Source organism: Notamacropus eugenii, chromosome 4 (genome assembly GCF_028372415.1).
Source record: "Notamacropus eugenii isolate mMacEug1 chromosome 4, mMacEug1.pri_v2, whole genome shotgun sequence".
NCBI classification, from domain to species: domain Eukaryota; kingdom Metazoa; phylum Chordata; class Mammalia; order Diprotodontia; family Macropodidae; genus Notamacropus; species Notamacropus eugenii.
In genome coordinates, this window is record NC_092875.1 from 173897302 (window position 1) to 173906564 (window position 9263).

Here is a 9263-nt window from a genome sequence, read left to right on the forward strand (position 1 = left end):
GACCCCATTAGGTGTTTTCTTGGCAAAGCTACTGGAGTAGTTTGTCATTTCCTGCCTCAACTTATTTTATAGCTGAGGAAACTGAAGCAAACAGGGTTAAGTGACTTGCCCAGTGACTAGTTGTCACACAACTAGTAAATGTCTGAGACCAGACTTGAACTTGAACTTCCTCATTACAGGCCCTGTACTCTGTTGAATGTGCAGCCCAGTTGCCTCATCTGATAACCCCTCACCTATCTTTAAAAACAAACATAGAAGCAAAACAGGAGGGGAAATAAAAGAAATGAAATTATCACTATTAATCTATAACTGGAATGGTCCAATCCTATTTTTCTGCCCTTTCTCTTTTTCCAGTCCAAAGATAAGTCACAAGGTTTTTTACCATTTCTTCTTCTCCTTTAACTCCCTTTTGATGCATACTTCAGATCATCTTCCTTCCTAGAACCTGACTTATTACTGTAGTTCAGGTATCTCTCTTTAAGAAATCTTCAAGTTAAATTTTTTTTCCTACCTCATGGACTCAGCACTATGACCTCGCTGCTTGCTCCTCATTGTGGTTTTTGCTTCCAGATGAAAGCTTGCATAGGGTTTCCTGTTACAGTGTGCCTTAGGCCAGGAAGTGACAAGTCCTATGGCTCTTTCTAAATGAGCCACTCTGAACCTGACACTGCAGAGCACATTTGGAGCCCAAGCTGACTTAGCTCTTTTATTTTGTGTTCAGTGATTATTCCAAAAAGCCTATGATGTCTCATCATCCTAGGGAGTTTGAGTGCAAACCAACCAAATGAGTTAATGAATCATGATGACACAGGATCTCTTACCCATCCCTCAGTGGTGTGATTTTGTTCTGGCCATCATCAAAAGGTGGCCTGGGAGCAAACATTTTGGCTGAGAGCCAGTTCCTGGGTACAGTCTGTGTGTAGCCACTTTGTTCTTGTACGCTTGGTACTTTGAGTACAGCTAGGGTTATTTTCCATCCACACCTCACTCTTAATGTTTGTCAAGCTCTTGTCCAGCTAAAGGCACAGTCTGGTTTTATTTACGTTCACAGAGAAGCTCTGTGGGCACACAGAGTTATTTTTCCCTGCATTGTTCAGCACTCCTTCCTCCCCATGAGTACTTTCTATTTCTTGACTGTAGAAGTAAATTAGACTCCCATCAAGCTGGTCCTAGAAGGTTTTTCCTTTTGTAGCTGAAATTCTGGGACAGACTTTGATCTGAGAAATGCTGAATGGAAAAAAAAAAGTCTTCTATTGGAGTAAAGGGGCTTAGACTTACTAAGTTTGGATTCACTGGAGAGAACCAGAGACAATGCAGACAAATTTAGACTAGATATCAGGAAAATAAAAACAAACAAAAAATCCTTCCTAACAGTTAAAGCCATGGAAAGGCAGAATGGGCATCTTGAGTATTAGTGGGTTCCCTCTGTTTAGAGATCTTTATGTTGACACTGGGCAGCTATTTTTTTCTGGTGGATTGTAGAGGGAATTCATTTGTGTATGGTTTGAATTAGGTGGCTCCTGAGGTACCTTCCAGCTCTCAAATTCCGTGATTCTGCTAGGCCTTATGCTTTTGATCTCCCAATGAGTGACCCTAAAATAGTCTCTGAGATTCAGAAGTTTTGAATTTGCTCATGGCTCACTGAAAGACCTAATGAAGACCTTTCCCTAGCTGCTTTTGGAAGATATCTTCTTGTTGGGATTGGAAGCTCAATTCCGTGTGGACGGTCTCGGGCGGGTAAAAGTGGGACTTCTAAATCTTAGAGTCTTACGAGGCCCTCCATGAACAGCGGGGGTTCGAGAAGGTCAGACTGAGCTAGCTCGGCTAGCTCGGGTATTTCCGCCTCTCCCCGGGAGATACGTGATGGGTGGAGTCTCCCTGCCCTTGAGATTGTCCCGGATTGGAGCACACCTAGTTACCTAACAGCACGGTATTGAGATGCAAACTGTGTGGCTGAAGGTTAAGTAGGATTGAGGAAGCCTGAAAGCGCTTAGCACGTGTGGAGCCAAGAGGACAGTAGGCTCCGCTCCTCTTCTTTCCTCTCTCCCCTCCCCCTCTCTCCCCGCTTGTACTTCTACTTCCAAGCCCTTAAGATCCTAGCCTCCTTAGGAAATCTCCCCCTCTTCCTCCTAAGGAAGACCCCCCTGCACTTGTAACCCAGACCCTGAAATAAAGCTCAACCCTTGTTCGACTCTGGAACGTCCTTTCTCTCATATGCGCATCCGGTTTTGGCCAGCCGAAGACCTCGGAGGTGAGGTAAGAAAGACTCGGGTAGCCCAATACAGGCCTCTAGGCCTGGCATCTTCTTGTTATGGGAGAAGCAAATAAACATGAAAACCCTACCTAGCCGTATAGTTATGGGCCCTCTGGACCTTCTGATAAAAGGATGAAGACTGAGCCTAAGCTATCTTGAGCATTATTTAAAAGGGAATAAAGTCTGCTAAGTTGGGGTTCCTTCTAGCAGCAGAGGGTAAAGAGTACTCATTAGAGGAACAAAGCTTCTCTCCATTTGATAGAGGGTAGATGACTTTTAATATTGATTTTTCTAATTCAAAAAAACCTTTTCTTTCTTTGTTCAGTGATAAACTTGGAATGAGGACATATTCAGACAGCTCTGGAGGAGAAGTGAGGCTGGTGACCTTCACAGCTCTCCCCCACTCAAAGCAAAGTCAAAATGCAAGTCATGTCATCATTTCTCTGGTGACATGGTCTTCTTGGGCAACAAAGGATGAACACAATAAAAAAAATGTGTTTACTGCAGAAGGTGAGGATTTAACTATTTAGTGAGAGGACTCACTCACTAAATGGGGCCTTAGTTATTCCTAGGTAGGATGTCAGAGGGAAGCAGCTAGATGGCACAGTAGATTGAGCTCCAGGCCCAAAGTCAGGAAGATTCATCTTTCTGAGTTCAAATCTGGCCTCAGATACTTACTAGCTGTGTGACCCTGGACAAGTCACTCACTCTTGTTTGCCTTAGTTCCTCAGTCTTTAAAATGAGCTAGAGCAGGAAATGGAAACCACACCAATATTTTTTTTTTTTTACTTTTAACATTTATTTTCACTAAATTTTGGGTTACAAATTTTCTCCCCTTTTATCCCCTCCCCCCCCCAAACCTAAGCATTCTAATAGCCCCTGTGACCAATCTGCTCTCTCTTCTATCCTCCCTCTCTGCCCTTGTCTCTGTCTTCTCTTTTGTCCTGTAGGGCCAGATAGCTTTCTTTACCCCTTAACCTGTATTTCTTATTTCCTAGTGATAAGAACATTACAGTTGATCCTAACACTTTGAGTTCCAACTTCTTTAGCTCCCTCCCTCTCCACCCCTTCCCTTTGGAAGGCAAGCAATTCAATATAGGCCAAATCTGTGTAGTTTTGCAAATGATTTCCATACTAGTTGTGTTGTATAGGACTAACTATATTTCCCTCCATCCTATCCTGTCCCCCATTACTTCTATTCTCTTATGATCCTTTCCCTCCCCATGAGTGTCGACCTCGGATTGCATTCTCCTCCCCATGCCCTCCCCTCTATCCTCCCCCCCACCCTGCTTGTGCCCTTGTCCCCCACTCTCCTGTATTGTGAGATAGGTTTTCCTATCAAAATGAGTGTGCATTTTATTCTTTCCTTTAGTGGAATGTGATGAGAGTAGACCTCATGTTTTTCTCTCGCCTCCCCTCTTTATCCCTCCACTAATAAGTCTTTTGCTTGCCTCTTTTATGAGAGATAATTTGCCCCATTCAATTTCTCCCTTTCTCCTCCCAATATTTCTCTCTCACTGCTTGATTTCATTTTTTTTTTTTAAGATATGATCCCATCCTCTTCAATTCACTCTGTGCACTCTGTCTCTATGTGTGTGTGCGTGTGTGCATGTGTGTGTGTAATCCCACCCAGTACCCAGATACTGAAATGTTTCAAGAGTTACAAATATTGTCTTGCCATGTAGGAATGTAAACAGTTCAACTTTAGTAAGTCCCTTATGACTTCTCTTTGCTGTTCACCTTTTCATGGTTTTCTTCATTCTTGTGTTTGAAAGTCAAATTTTCTTTTCAGCTCTGGTCTTTTCGTCAAGAAAATTTGAAAATCCTCTATTTCATTGAAAGACCATTTTTTCTCCTGAAGTATTATACTCAGTTTTGCTGGGTAGGTGATTCTTGGTTTTAGTCCTAGTTCCTTTGACTTCTGGAATATCCTATTCCATTCCCTTCAATCCCTTAATGTAGAGGGTGCTAGATCTTGTGTTATCCTGATTGTATTTCCACAATACTTGAATTGTTTATTTCTAGCTGCTTGCAATATTTTCTCCTTGACCAGGGAACTCTGGAATTTGGCCACAATGTTCCTAGGAGTTTCTCTTTTTGGATCTCTTTCATGCGGTGTTCTGTGGATTCCTTGAATATTTATTTTGCCCTCTGGTTCTAGAATCTCAGGGCAGTTTTCCTTGATAATTTCATGGAAGATGATGTCTAGGCTCTTCTTTTGATCATGGTTTTCAGGTAGTCCCAAAATTTTTACATTGTCTCTCCTGAGTCTATTTTCCAGGTCAGTTGTTTTTCCAATGAGATATTTCACATTATCTTCCATTTTTCCAATCTTCTCGCTATGTTCTGTGATATGTGTCTTTCTCATAAAGTCCTTAGCGTCCATCTGTGCCATTCTAGTTTTGAAAGAACTATTTTGTTCAGTGAGCTTTTGAATCTCCTTTTCCATTTGGCTAATTCTGCTTGTGAAAGCATTCTTCTCCTCATTGGCTTTTTGAACCTCTTTTGCCAATTGAGTTAGGCTAGTTTTCAAGGTGTTAATTTCTTCAACATTTTTTTGGTTCTCCTTTAGCAGGGAGCTGATCTGCTTTTCATGCTTTTCTTTCATCCCTCTCATTTCTCTTCCCAGTTTTTCCTCCACCTCTCTAACTTGATTTTCAAAATTCTTTTTGAGCTCTTCCATGGCCTGAGCCCATTGGGTGGGCTGGGACACAGAAGCCTTGATTTCTGTGTCTTTGCCTGATGGTAAGCATTGTTCTTCCTCATCAGAAAGGAAGGGAGGAAATGTCTGTTCTCCAAGAAAGTATCCTTCAATAGTTTTATTTCTTTCCCCTTTTCTGGGCATTCTCCCCAGCCAGTGACTTGACCTCTGAATATTCTCCTCATGCCCACCTCGCCTCCTGGTCCTCCCAGCCAACGTTTGGGGACTGAGATTCAAATGCTGCTTCCCGCCTTAGGGCTTTTGGCGGGGGCAGGGCTGCTATTCAGTGTGAGAATTAAGTTCAGGTGGTCAGGTGGGGCAGGGCCGCCTCTCTGGCTCAGTTCCCTCAGGGGATTTATGCACAGACCTTCCACAATGGATCCAGGCTCCTGCCCGCTTGGGGAGCCCCTGTCTGCAGCCGCCTCTCAGCTTCTATCTCCCGGGGGGGCCTGAGCCATGGGGGCACCCCACTCCCCTCTCGACCCGCCAAAGAGACTCTCTCACCGACCCCTGTCACCTGTGGGTGGAGGGGCTTGTGCCGCCGCTGGAAATCCCGTCTCTGAAGCCTGCTCAGATCTGTACCTCTCGGAGCTGCGGCTGCTGCAGGTCCGGGCTGGGCTCCGTGTCCGCAGCGTGACGGACCCTCCGCAAGAGGTTTGCAGGTCCCTCCATGAGTGGAGGGACCTGTGTGGCCACTGGAGATCCCATCCCCGTAGCCCGCTCGGATCTTTTCCTCACGGTGTCGCGGCCGCTGCAGGGCCGCCTTCCGCTCCCAGTCCCGGCGCCCAGTCCGCAGCGAGAAGGACCCCCGCGAGAGGTTTGCAGGTCTCTCCAGAACAGAAATCTCCCTCGCTCCAACACTCCGTGGCCTCTGGGTGGAGAATTCACCATGAGTTGGTCCCCTCTAGCCGTTCTGTGCGTTGTGGGTTCGGAGCTATGTGTATGTGTGTCTTTCTACTCTGCCATCTTGGCTCCGCCCCACTCCAATATTTTTGCTTAAATGGGGTTTACAAAGGATTGGACGTGGCTGAAGTGATTGAACAACATGGTTATCAGATCTTTCAAGAAGCACATCCACCAATAAAGACCAATAGGGAACAATTACCAAATTAGGGTTGTAATGCACCTAGCCTACAGGCAGCCAGGTAGTACAGTGGATAGAGTGCTGGATCTGGCATCTGGCCTCAGGCACCAACTTTGTGATCCTGGTCACATCACTTAATCTCTCTCTGCCTCAAATTCCTCATCTGTAAAACAGCACATAATAATAGCACATATCTTCCAGGCTTTTTGTGATGAGATATGAGATAATAGTTATAAAGGACTTAGCACAGTGTGTTACACATGACAGGAATTTAATAAGTTCTTCCTTCCTTCACTTTTTCCTTCCTTCCTTCCTTTTTCCACTGTAGTGAAATAAATTGGCATCTATACCTCTTCTATGACTACATTGCTTTACTAGTTCCTTTGTCTTGGATCATCAAATGGATATACCATAAGGTGTAGTGAATCCAATTTGTTTTTCCATCTCCTCAAAACCAACCTGCCGTGGCTAATAACTTATAAGCTGCAGCAGATAATTATAAAATGCACAGTGCTGCTTAGCAGCAAGCTTTAAATAAATGCACAAATTTCTGTTTCTCTTCTCTGTGGCTTTTTCAGAGTGTTGCAACTGGTCTGAGGTCTGAGATTTGCAGGGCGAGATAGGCCCTTGAAGACCAAAGAGTACAGAATTTAGTTCAGCTTCTGTCTCATCTAGAAAATAGATATGATAAATAACACCTACCTTTTAGAATTATAAGAATCAAATGTGATAATACATGTGAAAAGCTTTGCAAACCTGAAAGCTTTATGGTAACACTAGTTATTATTATCTGGGTTTGGTTTTTTTTGGTCAGTTGAATAGATAACTTGTATTTAAACTTTCCTCTGTGCCTCCTCTTTTTAAGACCTTCAAGGGGCTTTTGGCTGAGACCATAGGGATGAACTGAACCAGAACTGCAATCTCTTCATATAGTATTAAAAATACATAAAATTGATTTGCAGTTTCATGTGCAATCATCTTTTAAAAATTCTACTTTGTATAAAAAGGCTTGTTTTATTTCATAAATTTAAAAAAAAATAAATAAAATTTAAAAATATATATAATCCAGTATTCCTATTTAAGGTATACACCAGCATAGAATCACAGTTTAAGAGCTAAAAGACGCCTTTGACACCCTCTAATCCATCTTCTTTGTTTTACAGGCTCTGAGAAGCTCAGAAGGGTTAAATAGTTTGTTAGTAGCTGAGCTGGGATTTGAACTTAGACCTTCTCACTCTATGTCCAGTGCTCTTTAAAGAACACAACACTAGCTCTGATAAACTTCATTGGGCATGTAAGCTTCTTGTGAGTAGGGATTGTTTCATTCCATATATTTCTATTTTCAGCTCTTAGCATGTAGGAAGTATCTAACAAATGCTGGCTGGTTGGTTGGTTGATTGGTTGAGTCAGATTTTCTATTTGTATTAAATGGGCTAGTTGAGTTGAAAGGGTCTCAGGTCAACATTATCTAAGACATGGTATAGACCAGTGCTGCAATTGGGAGTCTCAAATGGAGTTGCTAGTCAGCACTAGGGTACAGTAAAGTTTGAAGATAGAGAAAGCAGAGATCCCAGAATGAGGTTATTAAGTGATTCTAGAAATTGATGGACAAAGATAAGAACTTGATGGGGAGGCTGCAATGGCCTTTGAAGGTAGACGGTCATTTGCAGTACTATTTTTGAGATGTCTGTTGCCTATGATCATCAGTACATTTTGTTAATGGTCTATCTGACAGTGTGTGTGTGTGTGTGTGTGTGTGTGTGTGTGTGTGTGTGTGTGTGTGTGACAGAGAGACAGATGGGGGTGGGAGATGGGGAGGTCTTCATATAATATGTAAGCCTTATAATGTATAATATATAAGCTATATATATCTATAAAGTATATAGCTATAAGCTTTATGTACAGCCTAGTTCGTTTAGAAGTAAAAAGACACAATCAAACATAAATGATAGTGAATAAAGGGGAAGGATGTCGTAATGCAGACTTTATTACATATTTTCAGTGTGACGTCACCAGTTGATAGAGCTATATTGAACAAAGTTAAAATGTGATGGCTAAAATCTGTTAGCTCAGTGGATCTCCCTGCTCTACAGCGGTATATACTCAGATCTTTGGAATGGTGACACTGTTTTCTGTCTTTGGCTGAAAGGCCTTGCTACCTCTGTTTAAGTGTTATCTTAAAGAGTTATTGTCAGGGGCAGCTAGATGGTTCAGTGGATAGTGTACCTGCCTAGAGTCAGGAAGACCTGAATTCAAATCTAGACTTAGATACTTGATTCCACTAGCTGTGACCCTGGACAAGTCACTTAACCTCAGATGCCTTGCTAAAAAAATAAAAAAAGAAAAGACTTATTGTCTTAAACTGATATTGTCCCAGAAATCTCTCTCTAAACAATTAAGTCTGAAGCAAGTTTGTGAGTTAGTAATGATTGCTAGAGAACTACTCAAACAATCATATAATCAACAGGTATAATATTTGTTCTTGTATTGAAGTCTTTTTTTGGCCACTTGCTTATTTTTCCCCTTAGTCTCCTCCTAGGTTTGCTATGAGGTTTTCCTAATGATCAGTTCTTTCCTCTCCTCTGTTTTTGTTTTACTTTATTTGATGCATTTCTTGCTGTTTTGAGGTGATGCTGGAGAGCTAGATTTAGAAATAACTCCCAGCCGGTCATTTGCTCAGAATCTTCCTATGGATTATATTCTAGGGAAGCACTAAGAAAATCAGGGTCTAGGGAACCAATCACTTGAAAACCCTCCTATTTATGGGAATGTATAGGAGGTCAAGGAGCGCATCTGTAAAATGAGCCAGTCATACCCAATGACATCTAAGAGCCGTTCCTGATCTGACATTCTATGAATCTAAGTGAGGGTGATAGAGTTTCATACAATATTGTCTCCCTATAAGTATGAAGACAAAGGTTGTGAGAAAGAAACTGATCTTTTGTGCTAATCCAATGACACAGTAAGGCGATGGGGCTGCAAGAATGGGGAGGCCCAAAGTGGAGAAAAAGAAAAAAAAGTGGGCTTATAGGTTCTTCCTTTAATGACCCTCATTCAATTTAAGTGAAATTAAGGTGAAACTAGTAAAAGGAGTAAGGGAAAAAATTCCATAGGAATGACTAAGGTTTGAAGAAACAGATTCCTACAATTTTCTGGAAAAATGAATTCTCTTGATATACAGAGTATCCCAAACATCTCAGTGCAGTTTTAAGCATTCATAGATT